Below are 12,840 nucleotides of genomic sequence, written 5' to 3' on the forward strand. Positions count from 1 at the left end.
AACAAAATAACAAAACTTGCAGTTGGCTCTTGTACATTTTTTTGTCGCAACAAGAAGTCATTGTGTGTGTGTGTGTGTGTGTGTAAAAGTCTCTGTGCCTTAATCACCAGGATTTTAAGGCAGACTCGGAAGGATTCCTTAGGAGCAGGGAACTCATATTTTCATAATCCATGTCAGAGAAGTTTCCAGTTTCTCATTTATCTCCGTCAGCAGCCAGAAGTCACTGGGTCGCTCTGATTGGAGTAAGTATAAGGGACACTTTTGCAAGAGCCCTGAGACTCCTTTCTGCCTGGTGCAGGTGTTTTTGTGACTCAGAATCCTTTTTTTTTTTTTTTTTTTGACAGGCAGAGTGGACAGTGAGAGAAAGAGACAGAGAGAAAGGTCTTCCTTTTCCATTGGTTCACCCCTCAGTGGCTGCTGTGGCCGGCACACCGCGCTGATCCGAAGGCAGGAGCCAGGTGCTTCTCCTGGTCTCCCATGGAGTGCAGGGCCCAAGCACTTGGGCCATCCTCCACTGCACTCCTCTCCACAGCAGAGAGCTGGACTGGAAGAGGGGTGACCGGGACAGAATCCGGTGCTCCGACGGGGACTAGAACCCGGGGTGCTGACGCCGCAGGTGGAGGATCAGCCTAGTGAGCCGTGGCACCGGCCAGAATCCTTTTGAGCCAACTACCTTGAGAATCTGCACACAGTGCATTTCAATCCCAGAATCTAGGATCCCATGATACTCTCTTCTAGGACTTCATACATGAAATGGAACGGCATGTGTTTTTGTGTTCAAAGAATCACTTTGATTTTCATTGTTGCCATGGTTTTGGATCTAATATCCCACTTTAACAGTCCTTTCCCTCTTGTTCTGAGGCATTTACCTAAAGCAGTAAATGTGTAAGGGCCATGCTGTGAACTTCCCTCAACACGGGCGCCCTCAGGAGCACTGGCGCAGCTTGGAAGCGGGCAAATGGTGATGACGTCATTTGAACGTCACCCAGGAAGCGTGGCAGGCCCTAGACAATGCTCAGAGGACCCTGTACAGGGATGTATGCTGGAGACCTACAGTAGCCTGCTGTCCTTGGTTTGTGTGTCACCAAATCTGAGGTCACCTTCAACTTGGAGCAAGGAACACAGCCTGGGATGGTAGAAGACACTAAATCAAATCTCCCCAGTGGTCAAGAAAATGAATGACCTGAATGGGGCCACCCAGGAAAGTCAAGGTAGAAATCTGAGGAATCCCCATGGGGTCCTCAACTCCAATTCCAAAATGAGCAGCTAACTCCTGCTGTCAGAGGTGTAAGGCTACAAAGCTCCATGTGTTTCTGAGACCAAAGAAAAGGAATGCATCTCCCATGTTGGTGCCATTTGAAGACCTGGCTGTGGATTTCACCCAGCAGGAATGGAACGACCTAATCAATGGTCAGAAGATGCTCTACAGGGGTGTGGTGCTGGAGACCTACAACCACCTGCTGTCCTTGGCTTTGGACAGGTGCAGTCAGAAGCTATGAAAGCTAATTTACATCTTATGCTGCGGTGACATGACACAACAACCAATCAGTACATTAGCCCATTTTTCACTGCTTTAAAATACTGGAGAGGAGCTTCTTGAAAAGGAAATGTTCTCTTTGCTGGCTGGAACCATGCAGGGTGACAAAAAGAGAAAGAAGGTTCCTGCTGTGGCAGAAACTCTCAAGAAAAAGTGGAGGCATTTTGCAGACCGGAAGATCAAGTACCTGAGAAAGAAATGTGCCCAACGGATGTTTTGAAAGGCAAGGCAGAAGCTCACCTATGAAAAACCTAAGCGCTATTGCAAGGAATACAGGCAGATGTACGGACCTGAAATTCGGATGGCAAGAACGGCTGGCAAGCTCTGTGCACCTGCAGAACCCCAGCGGGCATTTGGCATCGGGATCAGAGGCATCAGTGGAGTGAGCCCCGAAGTCCAAGAAATGTCATAGCTCCTCTGCCTTCACCGGGTCTTCCACGCACCTTTGTTAAGCTCGACACGGCTTCAATTAGCATGCTGAGTATTGTGGAACCATAGATTGCATGGAGGACCCAAACCTAAGGTCAGTTAATGAACTAATATGCAAGTGTGGCTATGGCAAAATCAATTAGAAGTGAATTGCCTTTGACAGATAACACTCTGACTGCCCATTCTCTTGGTAAATAGAATATCATTGGCATGGAGGATGTGGTTCATGACATCTATACTCTTGGAAAACACTTCAAGGAAGCAGACAACTTCCTGGGGCTCTTTGAGTTATCTTCTCATCGAGGTGGGATGAAGAAAAAGACCACCCATTTTGTAGAGGGTGGCGATGCTGGCGACATGGAACACCAGATGAACAGACTTACTAGAAGGGTGAACTGAGATGTTATGATATTGTTGTAATCTGGTCAGACAATAAATAGCAACTACACTCAAACTGAAACACACTGTTGTCCTGGGGACTTTTGTTAGCCTGTTTCCACCCTCCTTTACCTGTTGTGGCAAATCTTGGTGTGATAGAATGAAACCAAACCAACAGCCTTCTCATGCAAAAGCAGGGGCCAGTTTGCATTGTGTGAAAAACATTTCGTGATGTGTAAGTTTTTCTTTATGAAAAAAACCTTAATTCTTCACCTTTGAATTGTGCTATGAGGCCAGAGAAAGCCTGTCCTACAAGCATTTGTGCCTAATTTGTAGGGAAGGTAATAAAAGTTACATTTACCAAAAAAACTTGGCTGCTGAAATCCCATGTCTCAGGCTTCGTAAATAACTGCCTAGGTGTGCTGTTTTCCTTCTCCATTCTATTCTCGTTCCTGTATGGCATCTTTTGCCCATGTTTAGGTGAGTTATTAGCAATTCCATGACATATTGTGAACGTTAGGATGAAGAATCCCGTTTATGTCCGCAGGCACAAGTTATCCGGGAGCACCTTAGGCACTCATAGTGCAGTTACTGAGCAAAACCTTAAACTGGAAAGGTGGTATTTTATCAGTAACATTCATGGATGGTACGTGTGTGTCACCTCACCTGGCCTAGTGACCTGCAAATTTTGAAGTGCAGAGTGTAACACGCGGTACACATAATCAAAGAACTTTTGTGGTTCTTCATTGATTATGCCGTGGCTGGAAAGCAACGTGAAGAGTGAAAATGGCCAGACATAGTTAGGAAGGTCTTTATATTCTTTATTTCTGGCCTTTGAAGCTATTTGCTCGGTTAGTGAGTTTCTCCAGAGCCACTGAATTCTGTGAAGTCACTTTACACGCTTATCAGTGTCCCAGGCTTTGTCAGAAATCGATGGACTCAGTGCACTGTTGGGTCAATGTAAATAAATAGCATATGAATCTCTTAAAAAAAAGTGGCCCTGACTTTTGATCACAAACTCAAAAAAGACATTGAGTAGGGCAGCTTATTTCAAGGGCGCATCCCTGTAGCTATTTCTTGCTGGATTTATCGGCACACTACATCCTGCTTTGATTGCCTCTCTGGGTCAGTGTTACCTGGCCCACCAGAGCCTGCGGGGGGCTTGAGCACTTCAGGGAGTCAAATCGGGGTTCCTTCCGAGAGGTGCTGCTTCCACGAGTTCTGGGTACAGGTCTGTCTCCTGAGCAATGCTGGCATCACGTGCCTGCCTTCTTACCTTGTCTATGCTGATGGCCTTATGGTCCGAGCCAATGCGACTGTTTCCAAAGGAAAACTGGCTCCAGGGTTTGGAGCTGAGAGAGGAGAGACCATCTCGCTCCTCCTGGGCATTTTGATATTAAAGTTGCAACTAGGGCAATGATTGAACATAACATGCAGAGACTGTGTGGTTCCTCTCCTACGCAATCTGAGACGCTGAATCTCACAGGATCACCCATAATTGTGCCAGGGGCCTCTTACTGCTAATACGTAGCCTGGCTGAGGCTAGAACCCAAGATTAAAAACAATCTTAAATGGCTAGCCAGGGGAGGAAAGTAATAGAGACACCTCTGTGTCTCAGCCTGAGCTCTCAAAGATGGCCCCTAACAGCCACATGTGGTGGTTATTCAAATCAGCTGGTTCACTCCCCAAGTGGCCACAAATGGCCAGGGCTATATAAGGTTAAAGCCAGGAGCCTGGAACCCCACCCAGGTCTCCTAAGTGGGTGGCAGGGGCCCAAGTACTTGGGCCATTTCCCATTGCTTTCCCAGGCACATGAGCAGGGAGCTGGATCAAAAGCTGCACTTTGATATGAGATGACAGCGTCAAAGGTGGTGGCTTGACCCACTGCAACATGAGGCCTGCCCCGGGGAAGAGCCACATTTTAAGTGCTCCAAAACCACTCATAGCTGGCGGCCACTTTATTGGCCACCACAGATGAGAGACCATTTCCATTGCTGCTGACATTTCTACCGGACACCACCGCTCAAGGTCCAAGGTCTATCCAATGCACATGCCAAAGTCTATCCAGTTCTGGAAGCGAGAGGTTAGAACGATGCTGCTAAACCACTCCACAGCACAATGAGTGGCAGCTCGGTGGACCGCAGGGCCACGTGTCCTGAGGACGGGGACGCGTTCTGGGACGGGCGTCGTAAAGCAATTTCACCACTGCACAAACATCACAGGGCACGTTCATATCAAGATGGCTCTGATGTCGCCAGGTGACTTCATCATGGGGAATCACCCCTGTTTACGTGGTCTGCCGCCGACTGTGGTGCACAGCTGTTCTAGAATACTCCAAAAGGTGTGTGGAATTCCCCAATTAAAAGACACGTTTATTTTGGTGGAAAAAAATGGAAATCCATGCCTATGAGGAGTCTTCGAAAAGTTCATGAAAAATGTGTTTCATGAAAAAACACGTGATTGGCCGGCGCCATGGCTCAATAGGCTAATCCTCCACCTAGCGGCGCCGGCACACCGGGTTCTAGTCCCGGTCGGGGTGCCGGATTCTGTCCTGGTTGCCCCTCTTCCAGGCCAGCTCTCTGCTGTGGCCCAGGAAGGCAGTGGAGGATGGCCCAAGTGCTTGGGCCCTGCACCCCATGGGAGACCAGGATAAGTACCTGGCTCCTGCCATCGGATCAGTGCGGTGCACAGGCCGCAGCGCGCCAGCCTTGGTGGCCATTGGAGGGTGAACCAACGGCAAAAAAGGAAGACCTTTCTCTCTGTCTCTCTCTCACTGTCCACTCTGCCTGTCAAAAAAAAAAAAAAAAACAAAACAAAAAAAACAAACAAACCGCAAACACACAAAAAAAACACACAAAAAAACAAACAAACAAAAAAACCACGTGATTTTCTTTTTGTGCCAAAGTAAATTCTTCTTTTAATTCCATTTTCCATGGACTTTGGAAGTCTCCTCGGATTTCCATTAGAAAATCTGTAACGCAGGAGAGGCCGGGGTGCTGGCAGGGAGGACGTGGCTCCAGGCACACGTGGCCAGCGGGAGCCCAGAGCACAGTCGCACAGAGCCACCCAGGTGGCCACGGCCCTCAGAGAGGTCTGATGGTGACCTGCAGCTCCTGATGGGTGGCATCATAGGGGGAGGAAGAGCTGGGAGGGGCAGTGCATGGACAGAGAGTGAAGAGCAGGACAGGGCAAGTGGCTGGTAGGCACCACAGCTAAGACCTCCTGAGGGTTGTTCTGGGCAGCCGATGGTCTAAGCGTCCTAGCTGTGTTAGGTCCTCGCTATCCCAGCAGTCCAGGGAGAGGACAAGGACGGTCCAAACAGAGGCGAGGAGCTTGTCATTCCGTGGGCAGTCCCTGAGATGCACGAAGGCCCACCTGGCCAGACTGCTTTCAGCCCTCGCTAGAGCAAGACAGGAGGAGAGGGAAGCCTGGCTGTGGGGGCCGGAGCCGGCTGCGATTCTGGGGTCGTACTCCATTGGAAAGCAGGGTCCAGAGAGAAGAAGAGAGGCCCTGTACCTTCTATGGATGAAAAATGAGAGCTAGGACTGGCACCCCAGACTTGGGACTTCTGTAGAACACTGCTGTTTTATTGATACTGTGTGTGGAAGTTCAGGCTGAATGCCCCACTGTCTAACTCTATGTACAAGTCCAAGGCAACAGTACAAAATCAGCAAGTTTCTCTGAGTCACGGCCAGTTTTCCTTTAGCAGCTACTGGCCTTGCAAGGTTTGCCTGGCCTTTGCATTCCAAACATTGGTGCAGGCCAGTGGTCGTGAAGGCAGGAACATGGGAGGACCGGGGGCTCATGGGTGGACAGCAATGCCCACTGACCCGAGGCACCGTGCCCTGCCCTGGGTTCACAGGAAGGCAGTTGGAAAGGGCAGCATCATGGTGGGTCTTCCAAAGAGAACTGGTAGGCAGTAGCTTCAGAGAGTTGACTGCACTTGCAATATTTAGAGTCACAGAAGTATCTGTCACATTCAAGGGGAAAATACCTAGTGGTTATCTTGAAACATTCTCATCAATAAGACTTGAGGCTAATTCTGAAGGTTTCTTTGTTCTTAGGAAGAGACACCAAGAAGATATTTTTCTCCCTCATTCCCCTGGATGCTGTGGTGTGTGCAGCCACCTTGTCACCAAGAGGAGTTGAACCTAAGGATGGCATCCCATAGCCATGTTAGATGGCAGGAAAATTAACGAGTCCTGGAGATGCTCTACCACTGCACTTTATTCTACAGGAGTCACCCACTCATCAATCCACTCACTCAGGCAGTAAGCAGCAGAGGAACATGAACAAATTTCTAGGTACGGATCGAGGTCCTTAGGACTCTCTAGGGCACAAACACACAAAGATCATTGGCCTTATGGACTTTCACATTTGATTGTTTCAGCCTCTGGAAGTTTTCTGTTATTTGCAACCAGAGCACCTTAACTCCCATCCTGCTGACTGTATACAGGCTTCACAGGTCACTACAGAGCCCTTAATTAAATAACACAAAAGCAATTAAAAGCATACTTCCTGGGGTCGGAGCTGTGGCGTAGCGGGTAAAGCAGCTGCCTGCAGTGCTGGCATCCCATATGGGAGCTGGTTCAAGTCCTGGTTGATCTATTTCCAATACAACTCTCTGTTGTGGCCTGGGAAAGCAGTAGAAGATGGCCTAAGTGCTTGGACCCCTGCACCCACGTGGGAGACCTGGAAGAAGCTCCTGGCTCCTAGTTTTGGGTTGGCTCAGCTCTGACAGTTGTGGTCATTTGGGGACTGAACCAGCAGATGGAAGACCTCTTTTTCTCTTGCTTTGCCTCTGCCTCTCTGTAACTCTGCCTTTCAAATAAATAATCTTTAAGAAAAAATACATACTTCCTTTTTTTTAAATCTTTCTGTCATCACTTATCTTATCTGATATATTTGTACTGAACGCCGGGGACCATTCCTCATCACTGCGTCATGGTCTCTTGCCTTGATTTCCATGGTGCTATACATTTTGGGTTAATGCCTATTTCTTTGGCTATTTCTCAGTTTTTGAAGGCCTTCTCACTCCAATTTTTTTTGAAGTCTCTGACATTAAAAGTTGTGGTTCCATCGGGTCTCCTTTTAAGGCCACTTGTTTTCCTGCTGTACATCCTCTGGGAAACACCATCCACTTACACAACCTCACGATCACATGTACACCGACGCTTCCAACAATCTCCAGCCCAGATGCCCCTCCCTCTGCATCTATGGCAGGCCGTTCTGACACATGGATGTTTCCCAAGCAATGGGACCACTTGCCACAATGTTCTGTGTCCTGAATTTGCTCCTCTTGGGTGCCCAGCTCAGCATATGGCTCCCATACAGCTCCACTCCGTCACCTGTGCCCGGATCCCAAGCATCAGCCCTGCATATCTATGCCTTTCCTCCACCCCCTCCATCTAAGCTGGCACAGGACCCTTTGGACTTCATCCCTGTCACTGTCCGGTCAGTCCCCTGCCTCCATCTCCACCACCCACCCCTAATTCCCTCGTTCCCACTGTCTACTGCCCTACCCTGTGAGTCTCAGCACCGGTCAGCTAACTGGTCTCCCTGACTCACCATGTCTTGACCTCTTTCCTAGTTATCATCCCCTGCAGGCAGAGAGAGATGAGGCTAAACATCTGACTGTGTAGTAAACCCTCCCAAGCTCCTCACTGCGTTTGAGATGCATAAACAACAAAGACAGTTTTGCAGCCTGTGTGATCTGCCCTGATGCTCTAACCACACAGACACACTGGACACTCACTGTTCTCCTATTCCTAACGTGCTGCTCCCCCACCCACCCGCCTTCTCTGGGATAATTCTTACACATCTCTGGGTTTCCTCTAAGATACCACTCCTTCCAAGATGCCCTCCTAGGTCTCCAGGCCTGGTGGCTGACACAGGAAACCCTACTCTCCCCTTCACTCTAAACCAGGATGATACTCTGCTAGGCAGGGATGCCTGGCTTGTCCTCCTTACATTCCTGGTGCCTGCGATGTAACAGGTGCTTAGGAAACACAGAGAGAATGAATACATTTCTTGGGGCAATGCTGACTCATTGCTATAATAATAATTTCATTCATTCTTTTTGCATGGGATGATGATTTTCAGAGAGAACACTGCAGCTTAAAGAGACTTTTTAATCGCAATTTTGCTCTGCCCTGTTTTTTTTTTTTTTCTTTTTTTGGTTTATAAAACCACTTTCCATCTGTCTCAGTTTGACACCTTTATACTGTTTGAGTCGATTTTGTTGAAAAAAAAAAAAAAACACCTCAATGAACCATCTAGATAAGTCCATTATACAAAGTGCCTAAGTGCTATGCAAATTATGTTACTGCTGTTAAAGGAAGCACTCTGCAAACCCCAGCTTGCAGAAGATGCCATTTCCAGGTGGGGCATCAGAGACGGCTAAAAATGGGATAAAATACAGTATACCTGGGAAGGGCTGGGAAAAGCACTTCCCATGCATTTCAAGGCTTTGCAAGTCTGTGTACCTGGGATACCAGACAACAGGATCCAGAAGGCAAGGCTGCATTTGCCTCCTCTAATACAGAGAACTTTTTACTTGTATTTTAAGATGATGACCTTTGAATTGAAATATCAGGCCTTTTGCTGTTGCGTGCCAGAGGAGAGACAAGGCCAAGTGTGTGTGAAAAGACTTGTCCATGTCAGAAGGCTCCTGTTTGTGTTTATAATGATATATAGCACCTTCCCAAATATGGCTCTAACTGGATTGAGGAAGAGAACACACCTCGGCGCACTGCATTACCTGCTGGGAAATGTTATTTGTAATTCCCAGCATGCACCAGCGAGCACGGCGGCCACCACATCCCATCAGTTCTGTTCTTTCCTGGCCACAGACACGCCCCCTCCCCCGACCTCCTTTCTCCTCCTGTGGGATCCTCTCCACCTCTAGAGCTAGGAGGAGACTAGTGGAAACTTCTAGCTGAGCTGAACCAGCCTCAGCCATACCCCTGCAGGCTGCCAGAGGCAGGGAGAGGAAGTGTCTGTGTGCAGGGACCTGGCTGTGTCACTGGATGGTGGAGAGCTGGCCTTCCCTGCCCCTCTCCTCCCAAGGCAGCCCAGTGTTGAAAATCACACACAATCCCCAGGGTCACCCCCACAACCCTACAACCACAGCACACCGGTTATCTGCCCTTATTATTTACAATAATCACTAACAGCAATGTCCTTAAGAAATTCTGATTATGCTTTCCTGTGTTCCTGTGAATTCCAAGTGAAGTTCAGATGGTCTTGGTAGGAGTTTTAAGAATCCACACTCAGGGCCAGTGTGTGACACAGTGGGCAAAGCTACCGACATCCCAGTGGGTGCCACATGACATCCCAGCTGCTCCACTTCTGATCCAGCCCCCTGCTAATGTGCCTAGGAAAGCATGGAAGATGGTCCCAGTGCTTGGGCCCCTGCCACTCATATGGGAGAGCGGGATGAAGCTCCTGGCTCCTGGCTTTGGCCGTTGTGGCCATCTGGGGAGCAAACTGGAGGATGGAAGATCTTTCTCTGTCTCTCTCTCTCTCTCTCACTCTCTGTAACTGATTTTCAAATAAAATAAAACAAATCTTAAAAAAAAAAAGACTCCACACTCACTGGCTGTGACTTACGGGGCTCAGTCACCATTCCGGGCTTCATGCTTCCCTTCTGCACTGGAAAACAAAGAGCAGCTCTGCTAGGTGATTCCTTGAGATCCTTGCTAAGTCAGAAAACATCGCCGCTATTTGACCAATGGCATGGAGTCGGCAAAAAGTTCATGACAACTGCAGAAGATGAACAAAACTACTTGGATATTTCCAAATTGCTTGCACCATTTTCCACGGACTTCGTGAAGTACCCTGTATTGTCCTTGGTACATCGTCCCCCACAACATGTAAAGCTGCTCTCCGAAAGTGCAACCTTTGGGCATCCACGTATTTAAACACATACATATCCCACTATTGCCTATTTAAATGCCAGCGATAAAGCTTTATGGCTCAAAAAAAGTGAATAAAAATCATCCTTTAGCATTCTGGATTTGTCCAATACAAATGAATACACCAAGTCCTGTGAGCATGCAGATAGAGCCTCATGTTTGCACCTGCTGCTCTTTCAATAAGCATTTACTGAGCACCAACAATGAAGTCCCAAGTGCTGTTGTAGGACTTGAGCCACATCAGTGAGCAAAGCGGGCAAAACCCTGCCATACCTGGTGGCGCTTTACTTCCAGTGAGAAGAGAGAAACACTGAAGGAAGCAGATTAACATATCAATAAGTAACTGATAAGCACGCTGGAAGATGGTAATCGAACAGGGTAAGGAATGAAGCACTAAGAGGTGAAGAGACTGGCGTTGTGGCGCAGCGGGTTAAGTGCCCCCTACAACGCCAGCATCCTACATGCGTGCTGCTTTGTGTCCTGGCTGCTCCACTTACTTTCTTTTCTTTTCTTTTCTTTTCTTTTCTTTTCTTTTTTTTTTTTTTAGCAAAGTGATAAGGCTTTATTGGGGACAGGGCATCTGTCAGAATGGAAGTGACAGAGAGAGAGAGAGAGTGCCCAGTCGCTGGGACTGGGGGAGAACATGGTTGAGTGGGGAGAATACACCTGGGCAGGCCAGGCAGGCGGCTCAGCAGAGAGGCAGAGGGCTGGGCGTGCAGTCCATTTGGAGTCCCTGGTTTTTAAGGGAGTCTGTTTACCCACCTCCCCTTCTCCTCCAGGACAAAGGATGGAGTGTCCTGGCGGAAGGGTTTGTTGGGTGAAAATTAGCAAATTCCTCCCCAGATTTGCTGGTGCTGCCCGGGTAGAGAAGGGAGCTGTTCCACTTCCGATCCAGCTCCCTGCTAATGCGCCTGGGAAAGCAGTAGAAGATGACCCAAGTGTTTGGACCTCTGCACCCATGTGGAAGACCTGGATGAGGCTCCTGGCTCCTGACTTTGGCTTGGCTGAGCCCTGCCCATTGTAGCCATCTGGGGAATGAACCAGTGGATGGCAGATCTCTCTCTCTCTCTCTCTCCCTCTCTCCCTATCTCCCTCTCTCCCTCTCTTTAACTCTGACTTTCAAATACATACATACATTTATCTTTAAAAAAGAAAAGGGGTGGGACGGAAATCTTGCTGGATGGTCCTAGGGTGAGCTTCCTGGAGAAAGTGACATCTGAGAAGGAGTTGGAAGAGGTGCTAACTGTGTGGCTACCTAGGGGAAGAGGGATCCAGAAGGAGCAGCCGATGCCAACCTCCAGGGCTGGAAAGTCCACAAGGGCTGGCTGGTGTTGGGACACGGAGGTCCACAGGGAGTTAAGGCAAGCGCTGAGGCTGAAGGGCAGAAGGGCGGATTGCACAGGGTCCTGCAGGCTATGGTGGAAACCTAGGACTCCGAGTGAAATGCCAAACCACCGTGTGCTCTGGGCAGCGAGGGTACAGGCCATGCTCTGCCTTACAGAGGACGGACAGAGAGGCAGATACAGCATACAGGCCTCGCTTAAAAGCAACATACTGAGTCCATTTAAAGAACGTAGGGCCTGCAAATGAGGTTGCAGCTTGCTCTAAAGTGGTGGCAGGACCAAGTTTCAAGATTGTGGGGGCCATGTCCTTGTTTCAGCCACGCAGTCACTGGATTTATGTCTCTTGTGAAAACATCACTTCCCCAGAGGAGTCCTCCATGACTCCCTTTACCTAAAATCCCTGGTCTTATCTCGTTAGTGTGCTGCTAGGTTTTTCTTCAGAGTGCTCATTAATTCTTGACAATATGTAACAAATAGTAGTTCCTGTTTCTCTTAGTAGGACAAACCCTGGGAAGGTAACATTTGGCTCTTTCGGTTATCTCCATAGCTTGGCCCCCGGCTGATGACCCGCCATAGAGGAAGTACAGGGTACTCATTGGTTGAATGACTGAATGACTGAATGGATAGTCCAGGAGTCTAGGAGAACTCTGTTCCATTAAACTTTGTTTAGTTTGTTGAAATTAACTCCTAATCTAAATAAATAAGCCACATAACTAGGGAATAAAGAAAAACAAGCCATCCACTTAGATTGTTTTCTACCATTAGTGGCTTTGACATTTTCACTAGACAACTGATGGTTCATCTTCATGTTTGGATGCATTTTTCATACAACTATTTCAGTCATACTGTAGAAAATTTGGAAAACAGGAGAAAAGGCACTTAGAGTTTTATGTCCCTACTACCATCCAGACTAATATAATTTACAACTTTCCTCTTACACAGTTTTCAAAGTTGGCTGTGTTTTTATGTGGTTTCAATGTATCTAGAGATCAAATAATTCCCTCTGATTTTTTTAAACATTTACCTAAAGCTCCTCTGCACTCTAACATTTCCATTCTAAATGGAAACAAATGTTAAACCCACAAGCCACTGGCTAACCATACTCCTCACTAACACACCCAGTAATGACAGATTGCTGTGCTAGTTCTTCAAATACCCCAGAATATTTTTTTCCTTTTGGACCCAAGCTCTCCTTTTGCCTAATTTGAATTCACTGAGAAGCTTGGGAATTCCAAAC

General features: G+C 48.0%; 1 protein-coding gene and 1 pseudogene across 15 annotated transcripts in view; one reads left to right on the forward strand and one right to left on the reverse strand.

Moving 5' to 3' along the window:
* The window catches only part of PHACTR1 (phosphatase and actin regulator 1), a 582,572-nt gene that overhangs the window by 109,533 nt on the left and 460,199 nt on the right, over positions 1 to 12,840 (reverse strand). The window lies entirely within an intron of this gene.
* LOC108177399 (large ribosomal subunit protein uL30 pseudogene) lies at positions 1,632 to 2,500 on the forward strand (annotated as a pseudogene).

Source organism: Oryctolagus cuniculus, chromosome 5 (assembly GCF_964237555.1).
Source record: "Oryctolagus cuniculus chromosome 5, mOryCun1.1, whole genome shotgun sequence".
Lineage (NCBI taxonomy): Eukaryota > Metazoa > Chordata > Mammalia > Lagomorpha > Leporidae > Oryctolagus > Oryctolagus cuniculus.